This window comes from Mus musculus, chromosome 18 (assembly GCF_000001635.26).
Source record: "Mus musculus strain C57BL/6J chromosome 18, GRCm38.p6 C57BL/6J".
Lineage (NCBI taxonomy): Eukaryota > Metazoa > Chordata > Mammalia > Rodentia > Muridae > Mus > Mus musculus.
In genome coordinates this window covers 81,921,155-81,933,052 of record NC_000084.6, presented here as the reverse complement: position 1 = coordinate 81,933,052, position 11,898 = coordinate 81,921,155, and the positions used below count along the sequence as shown (strand labels likewise).

Genomic DNA, 11,898 nt, shown 5'->3' with positions numbered 1-11,898 from the left:
GCTCGGAGGCACAGTCTGGTGCTGCGATCCTCCTGCTGGGCAGGTGTATAAAGAAAATAAAAGCAGCAGGTGAGAGACGCTATGACCCATGTTTATCTCCGCTCTGCGCTAAGCAATTAAACTGTAGAAGCCGCAGATAGACACCAGTGTAAGGCATTGAGATTAGAATATGAACAAGACCTTTGAGGGACTTGCCACAAGCTGTTCTAGAACCTTCCTCGCGAGCGTTTTAACATCCTATTATTATACTGAACCTTGACAGTTTAGCTCTGTAAGGAAAAGCTTGGGCATAAACATGGCGTTTGCTCTCATGCTGTGCTGAGGGAGCACTGAGGGGCTCCTCCTGTCAGGCACTCAGGGGGACACCACAATCGGTCATCACCTCATGCACCACGCCCACACTGAAGACCTTGGAGATATTTATTGCCATATATCATGGGACTCATTATTTTGTTGAAGGAACAATGTAACAATCATTTAGAAATTAGTGCCACCCTCCAATGCTGGGATCATCAGTTGACCTTGGAGCAATGAGTCACGTTAACACTCCCCCAATCTCACAGGTTATTAAATGGGTGAATCAGGGCCATGCTGTTCCCATACATGCAGGGTGTTCTAAAATAAAACCACTCAAAATGACTCACAGTGAAGATCTAAAGTCATAATTAAGTTAACTAATAAGGCCACAGCTTTATGATGACAGAATAAATATAGAAACCCCAATGAAGAGCCCATGAAGATAACCAGTGGGAATTTTTATAAAAATGGGAATTTATAGAAATTTATAAAAATGGGAAAGCATTGCTCAACTGAGATATGAAGACATGGAAGAGAACGAGGCCGTGCGCGGTGGCTTTATTCCATGAGCGGTTCCGGAACTTCGGCAAGTGCTATTAAAGTGAGCAAGGAAATTAGCAGAGGCAGAGCTAAGAAAAGATGAGCTAGCCCCAAATTACCAAATTGACCATAAATGAAGTATGGAGGCGGGAAGACGAGTCCTGAGAGAGAAACATTTCAACACTGATGTTCAACTGTCAAAGAGTTAAGTCACTTCCAATTGCCCAGGGCTTGGCAGCTACTTTGGGGAGCTAATTTTGCCTTTTGCTTCTGATACAAGAAATGATCTCCTCCTAGAAGGAGGGCTGAGATTGATGTAGCGAAGTCACATGATGGTCTCATCCATCTGCTTGTCAGAGAGACATGGATAATTGTCATACACACATTCATGCAAAGCTGTCTAACACCATAGAGATGATGATAAAGGTCTTCTAGTGGCTTATGCAGAACACTTACCAGTAAAAACAATTGCAGCCAGCGTCAGCCCCATTAGTCAGGAAATAACTGCGGACAGTGGGAGGCCCAGGCCTTCAGGACTGAGGCAACACGGGCTCACAGGTTGACCCATCTTTGCTGCCTCAGAAGACTCTTGGCTGGTAGAGACCCATCTTCACTGTACCACCATTCACATAGTCCTCCATGTCTGCAAGAAACAGGAGTGGGTGGAAGAAATGTCTGTAGAGCTTCTTCTAAGCAAATGGCTAGCTGAGAACTTAATCCTGGGTGTGTGATTGGAAGGCAGCTTAATACCTTAATGGGCAGCAGACATTATAGAAATGATCCCATACCAGCAAGATGGCTAACTTAGACATTAATGGGAGTGCATGTCCAGGTGAGCATGTGCGCTTCTGGTATGGAAAGCACTTAATGAACTGTGGCTCTTGGTGAACCAAAGAGAAGCTATATGTCTGATGGATACAGTCAGGGTTAATGTAGCCGCAGAAAACACTGACCTCCTGAAGCATACAGACAAATGCTTTGTGATGCACAAGGGTCACCACCTGCTTAAAACTAAGTAGACCCAGTTATTATAACATACTCTAGATCGAGTCCAAATTATTTTACATGGGGATTCTTTAAATCAGCAACAACAAGAACAAAAATCGCCAGCAATCCTTATAAAACTCGTGGACCTTTAAACTACTTGAAGAACCCTAGACTAAACTGTTTCTTACAAATTTAAGTTGCTCTGTTATCTGCAAGATAAAGTGTGTATAATATGCACACACACACACACACACACACACACACACAGAGAGAGAAAGAGAGAGAGAGACAGAGACAGACAGAGAGAGAGAGAGAGAGAGAGAGAGAGAGAGAGAGAAAAAGTCTGAGGATCTTACCTGGAAATCTAGGTTTCTTTTAGGAGTCTTAGTAATTTTAATATAAGAATTTGAACACAGACACAGAAGGAAACCCCAAAACTGTTTTATGCAAGTTTGAGAAAAACAACAGGAGGCAGACAAACTATAAATCTTGGCATTTGACACAAAAGGTTTAGGAAGATACAGAAGAGAAAGAGAAAGTCACACCTTTGCTGTAGAAGTTGACAAGCATCTACATGGTAGGGGAGAGCCTGCTTTTGAGAATAAAATGGGAAAGCCCAGCACATCAGAGAACGTGCTTGCACGTCTGGTCAGTATCCTCAAAAGGATAAAGAGGAAAGAGAGACATCCTTCCTGCTGAGCCACAGGCCTTGGCTGAGAGGGCATGTGGTTCCAGGCTCTTGTTTTCTGGATGGAGGATTTCACCAGGAAGACACACGGTGAACTGGAAATAGAGATTAGTAAGAAAGGAAAGGCAGTTCTCAGGATCAAAGGGACTAGTGGGCTGAGAAAGGAGTGCAGGAAAACTCTCTAAAGGGCTATACACCAAACCCTCACCTCTCCCATTTGTATGTGAATCCCACCTCACTAGGCTTACAAGTACACACAAGGTCATGCCTGGCATTTGTGTTCCTGGTATAGGTGAAGGCCAGAAGAGCACCCCGGGTCCCCTTGAGTTGAAGTTGCAGGTGGTTGTGAGTAGCGTACGTGATGGGAACAGAAGCTGGATCCTCTCCAAGAACACACACACTTCTGTCATCCTAACCACTGAGTTCTCTCTCCAGTCCTTAAAGTTTTAAAGGAAACATAAATGCGTCAACACTGGTGCTAATGATAGCAAAGTCAAAGATTATTTCATCCAAGAGAAGTGTGTGTGTGTGTGTGTGTGTGTGTGTGTGTGTGTGTGTGTGTGTGTGTAGGGAAGACTAAGAAACATAGAGCAGATAAAATAGATAACTAGAGATATATTCTTCTCAAAAGTTTATGCATGTCAGATTTGAACAGTACTGTGAGAGCAGTTGAAGTTTAAGATCGTCCGCGTCAATCAAACAGTAAAGTAATCTATACACGTGCAAACGACCCTCACTGAAGGACCCACATCATCTTGACGAGAATGCTGGACTCTGACTCACATCAGGCAAAGAACAGCTGAGGCAAGAGGCATTGCAGACTGTGTAGTGGAGAAGTCAGTTCCTAGACACAGAAAAGAAGCATCCACCATCTTCCAGGTCAGGCAGCAGATGTGTGTGGCAGGAGCCCCTCCCTCCCTGCCTCCTCTCCACACAAGCTGCTCTTTGCCCTTAGGGACAGTTCTTTTCTGCCTTTGTGCTTGGCATTTGCTTGCAAAGCTTTGTATCTGAAATTATAATTTAGCTTAATCTGTTTCTTAACTTGAGTAGAATAATTATGTGTGTATTTTTGTGTGACTTCATTATTTTGCAAATTATGTATACATCCTTATGGTTATTGGTTGTCGCTGTGGGCTGGTCTTTATAGAAGACTCACTTCCATGCTTCTGCCCTTTCCCATGGAAGCTGTGAGCTTAGACTCGGCCCCTGGCAAGAAGGTGCTGTGGGGTTTAACTTTTGCTTACAAACAAATATGTCTCCACAGCGGATTTTCAACAAGACTATCCAAGAACAACAACAACAACAACAACAAAAATGTAAAAATGCAAGCATCCATTTCTGTGAATGGTAGTAGACACATGCAGATGTTCACACACATTCTTACACACACTCAAAGGAGTACACACAGCAATTCACATATGTATTACAGCCCACAATTACACATATACACTCAGACTCTCAGAATACTCCCCTCCCTTCATTCACACGTGCATCTGCTCTGCCCCTCCCCCACCCCACCCCCATTGCTCACACCCCACTGATCACCAAGGCTCACCCGTGGCTTCTTAGAGCACTCTTCTTGAGTGAACCAGCACACTACAGGTCATCAGCCTTCTCTCTGTTCAGGGAAGGAACACAGAGAGTCCTTGTGGCTCGTGTGTCATCGCGTGGTTATATGAACCATGATCCGTGAAGGAAAGCTGAGACCCAGTGTGACCATGACACTGGGCACAGCCATGTTTCTCCTAGTCCCTCCCCAGCCACCACCTTTTTGAAATTATTTTATGTCAAGCCCTTTGGCATGGCTTATTGGATTAAATTTCTTCATGTAGCATACATGAGGACATTTTTAATTTCGAATGTTCTTACCATTAAGAAGTAATCGCTTTTGGGAGAGATAAGTGTTTAGCCTGATTTGAACTGCATGTCACATATACTTGTACCAAAGCATTGTATGGCTCCCACTGACGTGGTCATGTTTCTGTATCATTTAAAGACATATTCTTTTGTCAAAAGTAATGGATCCGCACAGTGGAAGCATTATTATTCTTGGAGGCTTGCTACAGAAAGGAAGCACTCCGTATATGTGACCCCCCCCAAACATTTATAGTATGCCATTAAAAAAAGGATTGCCTCAACTGTCCACGTAGAGCGGGCCAGTGCAAGGAGGGGGAGAACAGACTATGAAGAAAGGGAGGCACCAGGTCTGCCTCCCCCAGTTTCTCTGCAAGTCGCCACCAGAGGGCGCCAGACCCCTGGTCTGTATGGAGGAATCCATACCAGGACCACTTAGAGGCTGTGGGTAATTGACACTGGCTTACTCCCAGTGAGGCAGATATGCATATATTAAGGCCAGAAAATATCACAGGTTATGTAGTCTTTTAAAATTCTTGGACAGAGGCTATTAAACAGTAGCTTTAATTTCATTACATGATCCTAAATTTGTAAGAGAAAATTATGTTTACAGATGTAAAGTCTTGTGTGTGTGTGTGTGTGTGTGTGTGTGTATACACACACTCTGTACATATACAATTCTTCTAAGAGAAAGAATCCATAGCCGGACGTTTTCCAAGAAACAAGGTGTGTGTGTGTATGTGTGTGTGTGTGTTTGCTTGTGTGTATACGTGCTCATCCCTATGTGGTAGAGAGTTTGAGAATGTTGTTTTCCTACATTTGAATCCCCTAAACACAAACGGAGTTGGAAACAGGAGGTGCCAGGCTAATGCAACGGGCAGGTCTACCTGGCAATCAGTGCGCAAATAACTCTGCAAGAGGCCCAGTCCGGACGGGCTATGAATTCTTCTGCCCAGTGTGTGGCGGCTAACCACGCCACAGCAGGTCTCAAAGCGGAAGCAAGCAGCTGCCTGCCGAATGCTCGCTTCATTTTCCCAGTGCTCAGGCACAGAGTTATTATGCACCACGTTAGCTGGGGTTCTTGCAATTATCAAGCCCGGAGAACAAAACACACAGTGGCCCCACGAAATCGCCCTGAGTGTGGCCTAGATTGCAAACTGCTGTCCAGATGTTTTCTGCACAGTGCGGGTGTGTGGCATGCATCTGACTCGAGCATCTGCAAGCGAACTGGCAGGAAGCACCGGGGAAGAGCTGGACCGTGCTACGGAGGCAGCAGCCAAACAGATCACATGCAAAACGCCAAGGTCCCGTGGGTGGGAAGCCGGTCAGGGAAATGGGTAAAAGCTTTCAAGGTTTGTTTTGTTTTGTTTTGATTTTGCTTTGTTGTGTTCTGTGGTTTTGAGCCAGGGCCACGTGTTACCGTAAACCATGCTGTGTAGTAGAGCAAGACCTTCACTACCAATCTTCCTGCCTCTACTTCTGAAGTGCTGAGAATACAGGTATGGGCTCTGCGTGTACTGCTCAGATTTTTTTATTTTGTTACCTCTTTCTCCTGTGGATTGTAGCCAGGTCCTCATGGGTCTAATATGTCAGTCAGATACATAGATACCCACTAAGGGTTTTTTTTTTTTTAAAAATACTGTTTATCTCTAAATGCTTTTTAAAAGGACAATGTTGCTCTCATGTAAAGCTTTGTTGAGCTATTTTGTTGAGCTATTCTGAAAGAGTCAGAACATAAGACAAGGAAGCAGAGAGAATCCCAGAGCAGGTTCAGTACACACAGGCAAAGCTGCTGCTATGTGGATGCCATCTTACCCTGCTAGATTTCGATATTATGAGTTGGCCTTTGGTACTTAACGGTATTGATGGATTTTTTTCAAGGTGAGAAGACACCCCTGTGTGTGTGGGGGGGTGCTCATCCCCAAATAACATACCACGGAGGCAAAGAAGGACGAACTGGAGGTGTTTGAAGCTCACCCAACCCTGTGATCACCAATTCCCACCGAGGTGTTTGAAGCTTGCCCAACCCCGTGAGCACCAGTTCCCACCTGCTGGAAGACGCTGAGCCTAAAGCAGCTTCAGCCCAGAGGGAGGAGTTAGAGCCACAGTGTTTTCAAATGAACCACACACAGCTTGTGTAGAGTCCACACATGGCATGGCACCCAAGGGTAAGCGTTCCCACCAGTGTCCATGGCTCTATTGAAAAACAGGGGGTAAAAAAAAAAATCCAGGCTCAGCCTTACACAACTCTCTTATAAAATGAAATCTATGTCATAATTCTTTTCCTCAAAATGGGAGCCCAGGGACAAAGTCTCCTGATGAGCTCCGGGCTGTGAAGTTGCCCATATGGCATTGTAGGGAGGAGAGACGATTTGTGGTCACAGGGTGCATTATTAACTATGCCAGGAGTTCCTCTGGGACATATTGCTTGTGATTTATGTAGATCCAATAAAGAATTTCAAACAAGGTCATCCTATGAAAATGTGCACAGCTTAGTGGGATGATGGCCCTAGTGACTGGCTTCCGATTTCTCTCTGGAAATGGACTTTGGATACACGAGAAAGACCTGTGGAAGCCCAGAGAAGGAGGAGCAACTGGATTCCAGAGGAAATGGACAAAAGGGGATCTGAGGCCCTTTCTGGGGTACATTGTGTTCCCCGAGTCCTCGTCTATTTAGAAGTCATGACCATGAGCTCCCTTGGTGTTATACGCCTCTCTAGGTTGATACTGGACAAGGAAGGACTCTAATTTGGATGTTTGGGGTCCTTACAAAAGAACACAAAGGCACAGCATGGCTCAGTGGGCTCCCTTGCTAATGTCTGGGTGTCCCTCATGACCACCATGCCCTGCCCTGTCCATCCCTGGTCAGAAACCCATGTGTATACATTTGCACAGGCTGAGTACTTCATGGGGCTTAGGACACTGGTGGAGTTTGTGTCTTCCTTTCATAGGCTGTGGAACACCTACGGGGCTTTCAGATGAGTGAGGCCCCGGAGCTTTGTGTCCTGTTGGAGATGACTGCTAACTTCTACAGCGTGTCTGTGTGGTTCCTGGTTTTCATCTCTCAAGAGAAGTGCGGGGTGGAGACAGACCAGTGCTCCTCGCAGGCAACTTTCCGGGCTGTCAGGGTTGAGGTTAAGTGAGAATCCAAAGCAGAGTATGGGTGAGCTTCAACTGCCGCACTTTAGACAGGGCAAAGAGTCCAGGGGCACTAGTGACAGAGCTGGGATGTAGCTGAGGTGTGACTCAGACTCCCCTCTGTTGACACTTACAGTGTCTTCTCAGAAAAGCAGAGTGCTTGGGTGACCGTATCCTCTCTGAGGCCTCTAATCTTAAATGAGACGCTGGCATTTTAAAATTGTTGGCGAATAAGAATATACTTAAAAAAACACTAACGACAACAATTAGTTAATTACCTAATTAATTAGTGTGAGAAGGTAAAATCTGTCCTGACATTCCAATCCTGGATTTCCCTTCCCCCACAGCATCTGCCTCCATCTTTATTGTTACCGCCCCCTCCCCCAACCGTCTCTTCTCTGGTTCTCTTCCATGTGCAGCATCCTGAGCTTCAGTACGATCTCCATCATCCCTAGGTCCAACCTTCTCCCAGTGGTAGCGGGGTGCCTGGCTGTCTAAAGGAGCTGTAGGACGGAGTGCCACACAGCACAGATCAGCAGGATGGGGCTGCATACAAAATACGCTGAGGATGCTCACCGCATGCCTAAGACATTCTCTGGTATTGAGACAACCTTCCCCAAAGCGTGGCTAAAGCACAGGTCCTTCCCTGTCCATCACTGGGGAATCGGGCCTGTTTCTGTGACAGCAGCAACAAATGGGTAATGGGGGACCAATCAGAAAGCCCCTTGCTGCACACGTGACATGAGACCCTCCCTACACACAGCCTAAAGCAGCCAGCAGCATTGGAGGTTTCTGTGGGGTACCCAGCCCTAGCCCAGGCTGGCTGTCCAGCTCTGCCCAGGCTGTCCATCTCTTTGCCTCTGCAGCACTGTGAACACCACCCGGTGTATAAGCTCATCCTAGCAGCCTGGATGATCAGTGTGAGCTTGGCATTGGCAGCTATTTCAAAACAGTTGCCAAACACTTTAAAACAAAAAAACCAAAATAAAAAAAAAAAACAAACAAAGACATTTTTATTAATTATGTGAGAATTTCATATTCATTCTGCACTCTCCCCTTAATTCTCCCCAGCCCCCCTCCACTTCCCTACCCCACAACTCTGCATTTTTTTTTTAATTAGTAACTCATGCACTTCAGTTTGTGCTGTCCATACACATCTGGGTTCCAGGGCCATTCACTGGAGGAGCAACTAGGAACCACACTCTTGAAGAAAAATGATTCTCCCTTCCCCCAGAGCCATCAGTTGTCCTCAGTTGGGGTGGGGATCACAACTACCCAACCAGATCTTCTGCAGGTCTTGTGTCTGCAACCACAGCTGCTCTGAGTTTGTGACTGCGGTCACCCGGTCACATCCTGAAGACATTGTTTTGCCCCAGTCGCCTACCACCTCTGGCTATTAAAGTCTTTCTGCAGAGGTAAGGGCAGAGTGGAGATACAGTGTGTCCTGTGTACTGAGCTTGTTGGAGGTGGTGTGGTATCGGCGCAAACCTGACTGGTGTTTGCAAACAGAGACCTTGAAGCGTTCACGTGCCTGCCACTCACCTCAATCGCCTAATATATGAAGAAGCTGTTAAAATCACTTCTCATACCATCAAGCCACCCCAATACTAAATAGATTGCTGGCTTCAGCCCATGGAAAATAATAAAGCCATATTACCCACATGGTCACAGGCAAAATGGACACCCCACTTCAACCTCCCACCCCAGGCAGCCTGGCTCCCAGCATCCTTTGAGCAACCAGCACTTGATTTGCAGGCCAAAGCCGTTGGGCTTTAGTGGAGCACATTTTAATGAGCCCACATTGCAATATTGTGTTTTAAGTGGTAGCTTCAAACTCTTCACAATTACGTCCATTAATTAGAAGCATCTGATCAGGCTGGTTGTCTCCCAGCTATAAATCATAAGACATAATCATAGTTGCATGAGTTTCACCTTCTCAGAAGCGGTCCTTATGCAAACAGTAATATTTGGTATGTCATTAGCGTATAGAGGCAATTAATTCTCCACATGATCAATGACAAGAATGCCCTTCCCTTCCATATCTGGTTTATTTATGTGTTCCCATTAATTATGCCTAATTTTCTGTTGGCACTTCTCTTCCTAATGTAATTCAATTTAAGCATATCTTTCTGGAGACTTATTAATAGCTAGGGTCATTTATATTGTGTAGCACAAATATTTTATAATCCACTAATCTTGACAAAAAGGCAATGACTTCCTAATAAAAAATGTATGAGGAGTAATGGTCCCCTATTAATAACTTATTAGGTCAGATCACACAGTTTGAAGTGTCCATTACACTTTAATTTTATCAGATTTCTTCCTTCGGAATTCGCCACACCCGTCTTATCTTTGGATTGCGGTTAGTTTTAGCCCTGCTCCTGCCCTGGCGACCCGGGCAATGATCCCTGGCTCTGCCCGTGCAGGAGCAGGTAAAGGTCTCAGACTCGGGCCCTGGGATTTCCATAGAGAAGAGAGAGGCCTTCTGTTCTCCTTACAGTGCTCTTCCTTGCTTACCAGCGAGGGTGGCCATTGATCGATGTGGCCTTTCAACAATAGACTCCTTCCCGAGAAAATACACACACACAGGAAATTCAAGTATTATTGCAGGAGATTTGTAGAAATCCCAGAATGGATCTACAGACTTCACACGAGTCAGAGGAACAGAATATATGACCTGAGGGTAAAACCCACTGTCTGTGTGATCTCTCTGTGTGCCCTGACTAATAATGTTTAATAATAATGAGAGCTGGGTAAACCTCTTTTTCTAAAATGGCTGTGTCATGGCCACAGTCCAAAAGCGACTAGATTTACCTTTTTAAATTGTCTAACCTAAGGATGCAGCGATGTCTCAGTGGTTAGCACCTTCTGCATGAGGTAGAAGCTAGGTTTTAGACCTTCAGATCCACATGGAAGCACTGTGGACCGCCTATAATAGAAGTAGAGACGGGTATTCCTAGAGCAAGCCAGAGAACAGGATGAGCCTTCTCTGTTAGCTTTGAGTTTGATGGAGAAACCTTGCCTCCATCAATAGATTAAGGATGACTTCCACCCTGAAACCCTCCCAGGGTTTCCACACGCATGCACGCCCACATGCATGTGTCACGGAGTACACATGTGCTCACAAGCATGCAAACGTACCCACCCCATACGCATGTGAAAAGGAAAACTAGAGAAGACATTCTTCTTTCATCTGGATGTAACTTTATGTCCATCAGCACATCTGGTGTGGGTAGAGCCGAGCCACTGCCTTTGGGTGACATTAGATCTAGAGAGAGAGAGAGGCAGTATGTATTCAGGGACAGTGATGGCCATCTCAGGAGGCATGTTGAACATTCTCCCCATCTTTCAGTGAGGGAACTGGGATGAGTTCATCTCAAGCCCCTTTAAAACTGAGATTTACATGAGTCTGATAAACATGTGTGAATGTATACAAGTTAAGTAAAATATTAGCATTTCCCCGTAGCTGTTTATACGTGAGAACGGCTGTTCTTGGGGAATGGAGGTGGGGTAACTCACGTAGGAACTGGAGAAAGGTGCTAGCGGACCTGGACAGATGACCACAATCCTCTAAGTGTTTCAAGTAGTCCATGAGTTAACTGTGGCATACATGTATGTGCATGGCATGATCAACATGTTGAGATGAGAAGACAACCTGTCTGCTTTACCACGTAGATTCCTGGGCAATGAACTTACATCTTAGTGCCAGGCCACACTCGCTGGCCCCAAGAACAATTTTTGGAGATAGGAGATGATATTTATAGCAACTTAAGGTTGACTCTGAAGCCGTATAATCAAAGACCAAATAGAATGCTGTGATACTTATGCTTCACTGTCTATTCAAACTGGCTTTTGAGTCTCCTAGGAGATACATCTCTGGGCATTCGATGAGAATCAATCCAGAGGGGATTAACCAAGGAGGGAAGACCTACTCTGCAGCCATACCTGAGGCTTAAATTGAACACAAGAGGGAAGACGAAAACCAGCCAACAGCTCAGATTCCAGCCCTTTCTGCTCCACTGAGACATGAGTGGGCTTCTCCATGCTTCTGCTGCCACAAGCTGTGCTCTCAAATCAGAAGCTAGAAAATCCCATCCTCCTTTGCAGTTTTTATTGTCAGGTCATAAGAATGAATAGAGGATCAAAATGGCACAGAATTATAGTCAACATCACATTTGTTCATATGATTAATATTTCCTCGACAGGACACTACTAATTTGGAATAGTACATAATCAAACTTCTTCTCGAAAACACAACCCAACTTCTTCTATTGCCACCATTGATCAAGCTTCAAAGAAAAGCCTTTTGCAAAATATTTATGCTAAGATTAATGTCTACACTCTTTAAAGATATTTTACTTTGGTTTAATTTTAAAACATGTTTTTAAAATTCA

General features: G+C 45.0%; 1 long non-coding RNA gene across 2 annotated transcripts; it reads left to right on the top strand.

The window, feature by feature from the left end:
* The first annotated feature begins 5,414 nt into the window (after window positions 1-5,414).
* On the top strand, window positions 5,415-8,522 carry Gm30513. 2 transcript variants are annotated; one of them, XR_386397.2, is made up of 4 exons: window positions 5,415-5,865; window positions 6,248-6,534; window positions 7,318-7,529; window positions 7,924-8,522. It is a non-coding gene; the product is annotated as a predicted gene, 30513 (long non-coding RNA). The 2 variants fall into 2 exon arrangements; XR_386396.2 differs by lacking the exon at window positions 7,318-7,529.
* Window positions 8,523-11,898: the final 3,376 nt, after the last annotated feature.